This window comes from Carcharhinus amblyrhynchos, chromosome 26, assembly GCF_965287045.1.
Source record: "Carcharhinus amblyrhynchos chromosome 26, sCarAmb.v2.hapA, whole genome shotgun sequence".
In the NCBI taxonomy this organism is placed as follows: domain Eukaryota; kingdom Metazoa; phylum Chordata; class Chondrichthyes; order Carcharhiniformes; family Carcharhinidae; genus Carcharhinus; species Carcharhinus amblyrhynchos.
The window spans coordinates 33,031,530-33,043,281 of record NC_137349.1 but is presented as its reverse complement, the minus strand read 5'-3'; positions in this window follow the sequence as shown (position 1 = coordinate 33,043,281).

The window sequence follows — 11,752 nt, the reverse complement described above, 5'->3', positions numbered from 1 at the left end:
GGAACCTCAATAGTGCCTGGGCTGAATTTTACCAAGGCTCGGGGTGGGAGTGGATGTTGGCTGGTCGGGGTGGGGGTGAGTATTTTTTGCCCCCTTGGGAGAAAAGAATTCGGCAACCCACTTAGTTTAAAAAGTGCTGCCCGGCAACGATGACAGGGTGCCAATGGCTTTATGAGCAGAAAGAGGGATGTGTGTTCCTTCCCTCCTCTCCCCCCTCCTCATCATTGACTGCTCCAATGAATATAAGAACCATGGGTGCAATTCAGGCTTACCGTATTGTGTCTTCCAAAACATGCAACGCCACAGCACTGAAAATTAAGGTTCATATCCTACCAAACAAAGCTATAGTTAGTACACATGGTGCACTGACTGTCTTCAGTTCATCCTGTTCAACAGAGTTGTCAGCAGAACAAAGCCATTCAGTCCATCATGTTTGCACTGACAGCAATCCCACCCAAGCCCTATCCACATCACCCCAATTATTTACCCCCTTGCCATCCACATACTGGGTTACTATGGGTCAATATAGCTTAGCCAATCAATCTATCACACATCTTTGGAGACTTTCAAAGCGTGGGAGGAAACTGGAGCACCTGGGGTAAAACCCCACAGATATAGGGAGAATGTGTAGACTCCACACAGTGACCCAAGCCAGGAATCAAACCCAGGTCCTTGGCACTGTGAGGCAGTTGCGATAGCACTGTGTCATCTTTTTCACTTTCCATACCTTGTAGAAATAGTCATGTTGTAACATGCCTTTAAAGGATTATAGCATGACAAACTTCTCTCCAGTGATGTCATGCTGCAATCTGTTTCACTTTTGATGTTGAACAGAGCACACAGCAATTGACTCTGCTGCTCTGGTGTTGTCAAGCTTTGTATTCCTGGATCAATGTTTCTATGTGCCTTGTCTTAATGAATGAACCCATAACATGTTTACCCAATCCCTCTTGAGTGACTGGTGCTTTTATATCATTACAACCACACGGGTAATTCTCATAGTTAACATGCAATCCTTTCTACCAGACACAATGGGAGTTTGCTGATTTGTCCACGGATGCAATGAAAGCTGCTCAGGCAAATGAGACAGGCCAGGCATTGTTGGATTTTGAACAGGAGAAGCAGGAAGAAATTGATGAAACCTATAATATTTCCTGAATCTGGCATTAATCAAACCAGGTAGGTCCCTATTACATTAAACCATATCTGTTCAATGCAAGTCAGCTGATTTGATTAACTTAACATTTCCAAAATGTGTTTACAGAAGTTCCTGAATCTGAGAGTCCTCAGGCATAGAGGCACACAGCAGGATTTGGCAGGGTAGATGTAGGGAGAGTGTTCCTGATGGTGAGGGAGTCCAAAACCAGGCATCAAACTCTTTCAGATTATGGGGTAAACCATTTAGGACTGAGCTGAGGAGACATTTGTTTACCCAGAGATTGGGAAACCTGTGGAACTCTCTACCACAGAAAATAATTGAGGCCAATACATCATGGGTGAGGTCTTCCAGTTGATGGCGCACTCCTGCTGCGAGTTTCCCAGTGGTAGGAAGGGGGTGGGGGGGTGTGGGGTGGGTGAGTATTCTGCCATTTACTGTACATTTCCTATCACTATCAGGCTTTCCAAAATGCATTACCTCATACTTGTTTGCATGAAACTCCATGAGCCAGCTATCCGTCCAAGTCTCCAACCGATCTATGTCCTGCTGTATCCTCTGACAGCCCTCATCATTATCCTCAAATCCACCAACCATTGTGTCGTCCACAAACATACAAATCAAGCCAGTTATGTTTTCCTCCAAATCATTTATATGTATTACAAACAGCAAAGGTTCCAGAATTGATCCCTGAGGAATACCACTTGTCACAGCCCTCCATTCAGAAATACATCCTTCCACTGCTATACTCAGTCTTCTATGACTGAATCAGTTCTATATCCATCTTGCCAGCTCACTTCTGATCCTGTGTAACTTCACTTTTTGTACCAGTCTGCCATGAGGGACCTTGTCAAAGGCCTTACTGAAGTCCATGTAGACAAAATCCACTGTCCTACCCTCATCAATCATCTTTGTCACTGCCTCCAAAAACTCAATCAAGTTAGTGGGACACGAACTCTTGTGGTGTTCCCATGTATCTGCTGCCCTTGTCCTTCTAGATGGAAGTGGTCATGGGTTTGGAAAGTGCTGTCTAAGGATCTGTGGTGGGTTACTGCAGTGCACCTTGTAGATAGTACACACTGCTGCTACTGAACGTCAGTGGTGGAGGGAGTGGATGTTTGTGGATGGGGTGCCAGTCAAGAGGGCTGCTTTGTACTGGATGGTGTCGAACTTCTTGAGTGTTACTGGGGCTGCACCATCCAGACAAGTGGGGAGTATTCCATCATACTCCTGACTTGCACCTTGAATATGGTGTAAAGCATTTGGGGAGTCAGGAGGTGAGTTACTCGCCACAATACTCCTAGCCTCTGATCTGCCCTTGTAGCCGTTGTGTTTATGTCACGAGTCCAGTTGAGTTTCTGGTCAATGGTAGCCCCAAGGATGTCGGTGCTGTCTAAGAGACCTGGAAATAAATGATCTGATGAAGGGGAAGAACTAAAGAACGTGGGCCTGAGTTTGGCCCTCCTGAAGGCTAATTGGAAGCTGGAATTTTCTGGCTGTTCATCCCAGTGTGATTCTCTGCAGCGAATGAGTTGTATCCCAGCTTTCCCACTTTTTGATTCCCGCTAGATTCTCCACTCCCACCTGTCACCAAACCTGGCATGGGCATGCTGGGAGAATTCCGCCCACTGTATCCACCTTGAGTGTACACCCAGAATTTTGGATCTGATGCAACTGGTGTTGGATATTAACATGTATCCTTCTTTTCTAGCTGGGGAGCATCCTGGGGTGAGGGAGGCTACACGCGCTTAGCTAAGGGCAAGAACATCATGCTTCGTACCCCATCGTCTGAAGAATTTCAACTTCAATAATAAAAAGAAAATCATTCTGAAGAAATTATTTTAGACGACAAAGTGTATTTAGCAAGAAATGATGATAATGTAACTGCACTGCTGGTTTCTAGACTGTAATTAAATAAAAGCAAGTTTCAAATAATCCAATTGTCATTGTTTACTTTCAGTGTTGGTGGGGGCAGGAAGTGGGGGGTGGGGGGACACGGGGAATGAGGTAGGTGCCTGACTAAGAGAATGTTAAGGAGTATAGTTAGTGATAAGTGGGTGTACACTAGATGGCACATGTGGCGCAAACTATCTTGATGGGCTAAATGGCCTATTTTTGGGTTGTGACATTTGTTAATTCCACAACATTCTGAATCACTTTGCTCCACCTGCGGTTTCTTGATGGGTGGCACAGTGGCACAATGGTTAGCGCTGCTGCTGCAGAGCATCAGGACCTGGGTCCGATTTCAGGCTCAGGCACTGTCGGTGTGGAGTTTGCACATTCTCCCCGTGTCTGCATGGGTTCCCTCTGGGTGCTCCAATTTCATCTCACTGTCTGAGAGACATGCTGGTTCAGTGCATTGGTCATACTAAATTCTCCCTCAATGTACCCGAACAGGCGCCGGAATGTGGCAACCAGGGGATTTTCACAGTAATCTCATTGCAGCGTTGATGTAAACCTACTTGTGATGCTAATGATTTAACTAAAACTATGCATGTCACCCTCGTACACATCTGAAGATAATATTGGGGAAAAATATTCAAATCTGTTCCAGTAAATGGATAAATGAAGATAAGGTGGGAATTTTAAACAATGTTCTGTGTACTGATTAACTGCACAAACAGTGTGTATCAGTGACGTATGAGGAGAGAGCTACATGGGAGTGCTGTCCCTGTTCGAGCTGTATTAGAGCTGAATGCTGTATTAGAGGAGAGTGCTGCTTTGGAGGATTCTCTGGGGTAGTGGCCTCCATGTGTGAATCATGAATAAACAATTATCCCTGAGTCTCCTGCGGTTAATTCAAAGTCCATCACTATGAGCTGCAAGAAGGTTTTTCTCTGAATGTCCCGATTTCATCAAAGAGGCCAGAATTAGAGAGTTGGGAGTTGAAGGATCAGAGCCCTGAAGGAGGATTATATCAACTCAACCTGATCAGTTCAAAAAAAATAATATTTCCAGTGAGGGGAAATTAACAAGAAATAAAAGAGAAGGAAGAGTGTCCCATAATTTGAGAACAACCTTTAGCTTCTTTATGGCTTGTTTTTAAACATTCGCCCGATTTAAATTTCAAGAGCTGGTAAAGGCAAAATAGTGTGGATGCTGGAATCTAAAACAAAAACAGAAAATGCTGGAAATTCTCAACACGTCTGACAGCCTCTGTGGAGAGAGAACAGAGACAACATTCTGAGTCTGGATGAAACTTTGTCAGATCTGAAAACAAGGAAAATTGGACAAGATCTATACTGTGAGGGGAAGGGGGAGGTGGGCTGGAATCATTGTATCCCACAATGCAGAAGGAGGTCAGTCAGCCCAAAAAGTTTGCACCAACCACAATCCCACCCAACTCCTATCCCCATAACCCCACATGTTTACCCTAGCTAATCCTCCTGACACTAAGGAGGAATTTAGCATGGAAAATCAACCTAACATGCATACCTTTGGACGTTGGGAGTAAACTGGAGTACCTGGAGGAAACCCACACAGACATGGGGAGAATGCGCAGACTCCACAAAGACAGTGACCCAAGGCCAGGTATCAATCTTGGGTCCCTAGCACAGTGAGATGGCAGTGCTAATCACTGTGACACCGTGCCACCACCAGTTGGGTGGCCATAATTGTTGGACCGGCGTAGACAAAAAACAGGGAATGTAAACGGTGATGATTAGGGTGGAAGCTGGAGAAGTGGAGCATCATAAGATTATCCATGGGCTTGCGGTACATTGAGGTACTGAGGTGTCCATCCTTAATGGAGATGCATGTGTCCAAGAATGCAACTGATTCTGGAGAGTAGTCCATGGTGAGCCTGATGGTGGGATGGAACTTGCTGATGTCATCATATAGTTGTTCCTATGATTGTTCACCATGAGTCCAAAGGAAGAAAATGTCATTGACGTATCTAGTGTATAGCATCGGTTGAAGGTCCTGTGAGGTGAAGAAGCCTTGTTTGTGTCTATGCATGAAAATGTTGGCATATTGAGATGCACATTTGGTCCCCATGGCTGTTCAGTATGTGTGGGTGAAGAACTGGTTGTTGAAGGTGAAGACATTGTGGTCCAGGATGAAGTGGATGAGTTGTAAAATTGCATCTGGAAACTGGCAGTTGTGGGCGTTGAGTACTGAGGCAGTTGCAGCAATGCCATCGTCATGAGAGATGCTGGTGTAGAGTGCTGAGACATCCATTGTGATAACTCATCCTCTCATAACATTCAGAAGTTTACTGAGAAACACCAGGCTGAAATCTGAGCACCTGTGAGAGAAAATATTACTGCCAGTTCATTCAGAGGCTGTTAAGCTGTGATTTTGATCTGATGAAGATGATGATGATAATGGGTTCTCCTGTCACTCCAACAAGTGTGTGCTCTATAAGGAGACCTGTTGATCACTGTCAGGTTGGTGTCATCTCATATTTGTGGTTAAACCATATCTTGATTGGCAGATCTGATGGCTAGTGTTCCAGATGAAGCTACTATTGGAGGGGTAGGTGAAGGCTCTGGCTTTGTATTCTGCTCACTTTTCCTGTAGGGACCTAATTCTGTTCTCCACAAAAGTTGAGATTGGTTGATGATGGAGACTCCTCCAGTTGGATCTGTCACTGGTTAATTTGCAAGTAGAGCAGGTTTACATATAAGCAGAGATAGAAAATTGCTGAATCTTGCCTTGAGAACCATCATATATTTCATTTCAAACCAACCACTTTGCTGCTTACTCACTGCCTCAAATGAGTGCCTTTCATTCCACCATCAGAAAAGAGAGGACACCTCAAATTTCACCCAAGTGCAAGATCATCGGATTCAATGCAGCTTCATCCTTTGGCCATCACACTGAGAGTATCATAAGTTCATCAAGCTGCTCTTCAGCAGTGGCAGCACGGAGAGGCATAGATCACATTTAAAATAGTTACCGTTCAGACAGTAGAGGAAGTTTTAAAGAGCAATCCCAACCAGCAATCCAACCATTATCTTGCAATTGAGGCTGTATCTATATATGCCCTGTCTGTGAACCAAACTCTCCATTCACCTGAGGAAGGAGCAGTGCTCCGAAAGTTCACAATACCAGATAAACCTGTTGGACTTTAACCCAGTGTTGTGAGACTTCTCACTGTGTCCACCTCAGTCCAACGCTGACATCTCCACATCGCGTAAACTAGAATAGGGCTATTGATGGAGCACATTTGCTGCAACACAAATGGGTAAGAATAGGTGATGTCCATTATAGGATAGAATCCTTCCTGTGTATTGAAGCAGTAGACTTGATATATTAATGGTGTTTTGACATTCCATGTTTTCTTCAGTAATGGGTGTGATTCTTACACTTTCTCACACAGAACAGTGTGAAATATTCAATCCAATCAAAGGATAAGTTAGATTTTGTACACAAGGACCATTATCTAATCAAAGGACAAGTTAAATTTGGATGCAGTGACCAATTTTTTTCATTCATTCATTGGATGTGGGGATCATTGGCTGCCTATCCCTCATTGCCCCAGACCTGAGTGGTTTACTTGGCCATTTCAGAGGGTGTTTAGGAATCAAACAAGTTGCTGTAGATCGGGAGACATACCCAGACCAGATATGAACAGTAGATTTCCTTCCCTAAAGGACATCAGGAAGATCAACTCCCCGAGATGGTCAAGACATTTAGCATGTTGACTAGGAGAAGTACCAGTCAGAAAGGCCAGCAAACATTGATCCAATGAGGATGATGTTGATGGATTGTCCTGTCATAGCAATGGTCATCATTAGACCTTTACTGAATTCAAATATTACCATCTGCCGTACAGGGATTCAAACCTGAATCCCCAGAGCTGGTTCTCCAGATTACCAATCCAGCAATTATCCCACTACACCACCTTCCCCCCCTCACCCCCCGATTTCAATTTCAATTGTCCACTTGCTTCTCACTCTAATATGTTTTTCCATTTGCTCAGTACCTCCAACACACATCTGCTAATCACTTCGTCTCTTTCAAATTCCTCTCACTTGTATCTCGCAATCTTTGTTTGTGCTCTGGCTGAAAATCATCCCATTCTGTTCCTGTGTGTTATTTAAATGCTGCATCTGGTTAGGATCTCCATGAATCTCTACAATTCCAAGGATTCCGAGGTGACCATGTATTTATAGATCCGCACCCCCACTCGCTGCCCCACCACACCCCGTCCGACTATGCACATCTCAGAATCCCGTCACCATAGCAAAATCGAAACTAGAAGCATGAGTAGGCCATTCGGCCCTTCAATCCTGCTCCACCATTCATTATGATCATAGCTGATCATCAGATTTGATTTCCTAATTCCCCTCCCCCCATATCCCTTGATGTCTTTAGCCCCATGATCTACATCTAATTTTGTCTTGAAATCAGGCAACATTTTGGCCTCAACTACTTTCTGTAGTGAATTCCACACATTCATTGCTCTCTGGGTGAATAAAATTCTCCTCAACTCAATTCTAAAATGTTGACCTCCTTATCCTCAAACTATGAACTCTAATTCTGGACTCCCCCCATCATCGGGAAGATTCTTTCTAAATCTAAACCACCATCTCGGGCATCAGTCCCATCAGAGCCTAAATGTCATGACACGGCTTACTTTGTCTTTCTTATTGTGTTGGAGAATCTGGACCTTGTTTAACAGTGCTCCAAACTCTAAAACAGAGAAGGTTGGAAGTGTGCATTAGGCCCAACAGTCTGAGGAAGAAGCAACAGGTTCATTCTTCTTCTTGAGACACTTACCCTAATCCTCTTATACATGCTCACAGAGACGTCAACAGTCGACAGAAGACAAGGTTGATGCCCTAGTATCCATAACTACCCAATTCTAATGCCTAGCTACACTGTTTATCCATTAATAGGAGACCAGAGGCTTCCAGGCAGGAACAACAATAACAACGATGCATCTTTCATGAATTTTAACTTGGCGATTGATAGGATAGCTCTTGGTTCAATAATTTAATGCATGTCTCTTCAACCAAGGGCATGAGAATTATCTCAAACTTTTTACACTAACCCTGAGGTTTAATTGGATTATCCCGTCCTTATCACCAGGAAAATGCCTACAATTCTATATTTCTGCCCTGTGAGTTAATCCTTTAATTTGTTTACAGTTTAGGTGGATAAATTTTAAAATCCACACTTTCTTCATTTTTATCCTGTTTCCTGAACAGGTCGTGAACAGATTCATTTTCACAGTTTTATTTCGTTGTTCTTTATTTAGATTGATTCACCAATCTATCAGTCTTGTAGCCACTTGTAGCTTTGGTCTTTCAGTTAATGGAATTTGAATGAATGACAGAGCTGTGGGTAATAATACCTCAGTGAGTTTCTTACCCACCAAAATATAAAGAATGTAATAATGAAGGCAATTCATTGACGACAATCCAGTTATTTCAAGGCATGAGATTGTGTAACAGAACTCAATGAGCCGACCCTTCTCACTGGTGGGAAGGTGATGATGCCCCGTGGCACACTCCCTGGCAGTGTGGCAAGTGAGCCATGCAAAACATCATAGACCTCAGCGGGACTGGAAAATCCCACTGGTAGCCAATGATGAGCCACCTCCACTGTTGGAAAATATGCCACAGGGTGGCTGGAAAATCTCAGCTGTTATCACAGAATCCTTACAGTGCAGAAGGAGGCCATTCAGCCCATTGAGCCTGCAGCGACAACAGTCCCATGCAGGCCCTGTTCACATAATTCCACCTATTTACACCGTTAATTCCCCTGAGGCAATTTATCATGGCTAATAATGGCTTCATGTGTACATCACCAATCAGTGGATGTCCCATTCAATAACTTTTCAAAACAATTGAATTCTCCTTTATCATACAGTCAATGCCAGGTCCAACTGGCATCACAGTGGTCATAGATCTGAGAATCCTCACTGTGCAAAAGAAGGCCATTCAGCCCATCGAGTCTGCACTGACCACAATCCCACCCAGGCCCTCTTCCCATAATCCCCTTATTTACCCTGCTAATCCCCCTGACACTAGGGTCAGTTCAGCATTGCCAATCAACCTAACCTGTACATCTTTGGACTGTGGGAGAAAAAAAAGCACCTGGAGGAAACCCACACAGACACGGAGAGAATGTGTAAACTCCTCACAGATAGTAACCCGAGGCTGGAATTGAACCCTGGCTCTGTGAGACAGCAGTGCTAACAACATGCCTCCGTACTGCCCTAATGGTTTTGTGATTGCTGAAATCATTGGACACTCTTTTTTTCTGGAAATCCTCCTCAGGATGAAGTGAGCTGCAATCTTTTCAGTCTCTGCCTGTCCCACTTCTGTCGACTGGTCTCTTTCTTTCCCCCAAAACATCTCTGTCTCCAAGAACTGAGCAAATTTCTCCACACTCACCTATGTAGCACTCTTAATATTAAATTAATTTGTGAGCAAAAGAGGGAGCACTCCCATTGAAAATCACAAAAAGAAGGTAAGACTTAAGTACTTTACTGGATAAGAGAATTTTTAAATTGTAATAAATGTATCCATAAAAAAAAACTTCTTTAAGTTTGTTTTGTATGTTTGTGCCTCTGTCGCGTTATCTCAGGAGTCAAGCTTGGGACAACAGCAGGAGAGCAGGGAAGCCGATGAATGCTGAAGAATTGGGGATTGTGAGGTTAGAGCGTGCCGAGGAGAGGGTAAAGATAGGAGGCCTGGTGGTGGAAAGGGGTAAAGGACAAATAGAAAAAAAGGGGATGAGAAAGAGCAAATAGACTGATGGGCTCAGTATTGGAGAAAGGACCAAAGCATGCATGTGGAAACAAAGCCATAGAGATTTATTCTTATAGAGGAAGTGGGCATCACTGGCTGAGCCAGCATTTATTGCCCATCCCTCATTGCACTTGGACAGAGTGGCTGGTTAGGCTGTTTCAGAGGCATCTAAAAGTTCACCTAAGAGTCACATGTGGGCAGACCAGGTAAGAATGACAGATTTAATTCCCTAAGGGACATTTGTGAACCAAATGGGGTTTTCCTTCATGACAATCAACAATGGTTTCATGGTCGTGGATAGACTTTTACTTCATTCAAATGTCACCATCTGCCACTGAAGGATTCAAACACACTTTCCCAGAGCATCACACTGGGTTTCTGGATTACTAATCCAGTGACAGTATCACCACAGTTACAAGCTAGTTTGAGATAGCTGTGCTTTTAAATACATGGGGAGTCAAGGCGAGATAACACAGGGGGTACAACAAGGTTTTGATATTGATAAATTTCATGTTGCTTGAGTGAAATCAGTGCCACGTTGATGCCCAAGTGACAAGACAACTGAGTGAGATCCAAGGCTGGTGGACAGACTATACATTGAGGAGTGTAGTTCCCAATGATTTCAATATTTCTGGTGGCTGTATTGAAACAGGCATTGCTGATATCCAGATTTCTACTGATAGAGAAACCAAAACCATTGACCCCTGTGGATGGATTCCCCGAGATTCAATGCCAATCGATTTGAAAGCCGAAATAACAAAACACATTTTACTAAGTGTCAAAACTGTGAATCAAGAATCATCTTACTTAAAGAAAATGAACAACTTCCGAATAATTGTTCATCAATGTCATATTTTCATCGACTTAGTTCTAAATAAATGAATTTCGTGGTTGTCACTGCGAGCAGATGAGGTGCCACACAGAGAAATCTCCTTTCCATCCACACTTCCTCCAACTATCAGTTGTGTTTTGATCAGTAAAACAGCCTGAAGCTGAGAAGCAATTTGATTTAATTTGATTTGATTTATTATTGTCACATGTATTGCTCTACAGTGAAAAGTATTGTTTCTTGCACGCTATATAGACAAAACATACTGTTCATAGAGAAGGAAACAAGAGAGTGCAGAATATAGTGTTACAGTCATAATTAGGGTACAGAACAATCAACTTAATGCAAGGTAAGTCCATTCAAAAGTCTGACAACAGCAAGGAAGAAGCTGTTCTTGACTCATTTGGTACATGACCTCAGGCTTTTGTGTCTTTTTCCCAAGGGGAGAAGATGGAAGAGAGAATGTCTGGGGTGTGTGAGGTCTTTAATTATGCTGGCTTCTTTGCTGAGGCAGCAGGAAGTGTCGACAGAGTCAATGGATGGGAGGCTGGTTTGCACAATGGACTACATTCATGACCTTTTGTAGTTCAGGCAGAACAGGAACCATACCAAACTGAAAGAATGCTTTCTATGGTGCATTTGTAAAAGTTGGTGAGAGTCGTAGCTGACATGCCAAATTTCCTCAGTTTTCTGAGAAAGTAAAGGTTTTCGTGGGCTTTCTTAATTATAGTTTCGGCATGGGAGGACCAGGGCAGGTTATTGGTGGTCTGGACACTGAAAAACTTGAAGCTCTTGACCCTTTCTACTTTGCCCCCATTGATGTAGGCAGGGGCACATTCTCCTTTACACTTCCCCAAGTCCATGGCAATCTCCTTTGTTTTGTTGACATTGAGGGAGAGATTATTGTTGCCACAGTAGTTCACCAGATTCTCTATCTCATACCTGTACTCAGTCTCATCATTGTTTGAGATCCAACCCACTACGGTGGTGTCATCAGCAAACTTGAAAATTGAATTGGAGGGGAATTTGGCCACACAGTCATAGGTGTATAAGGAGTCTAGT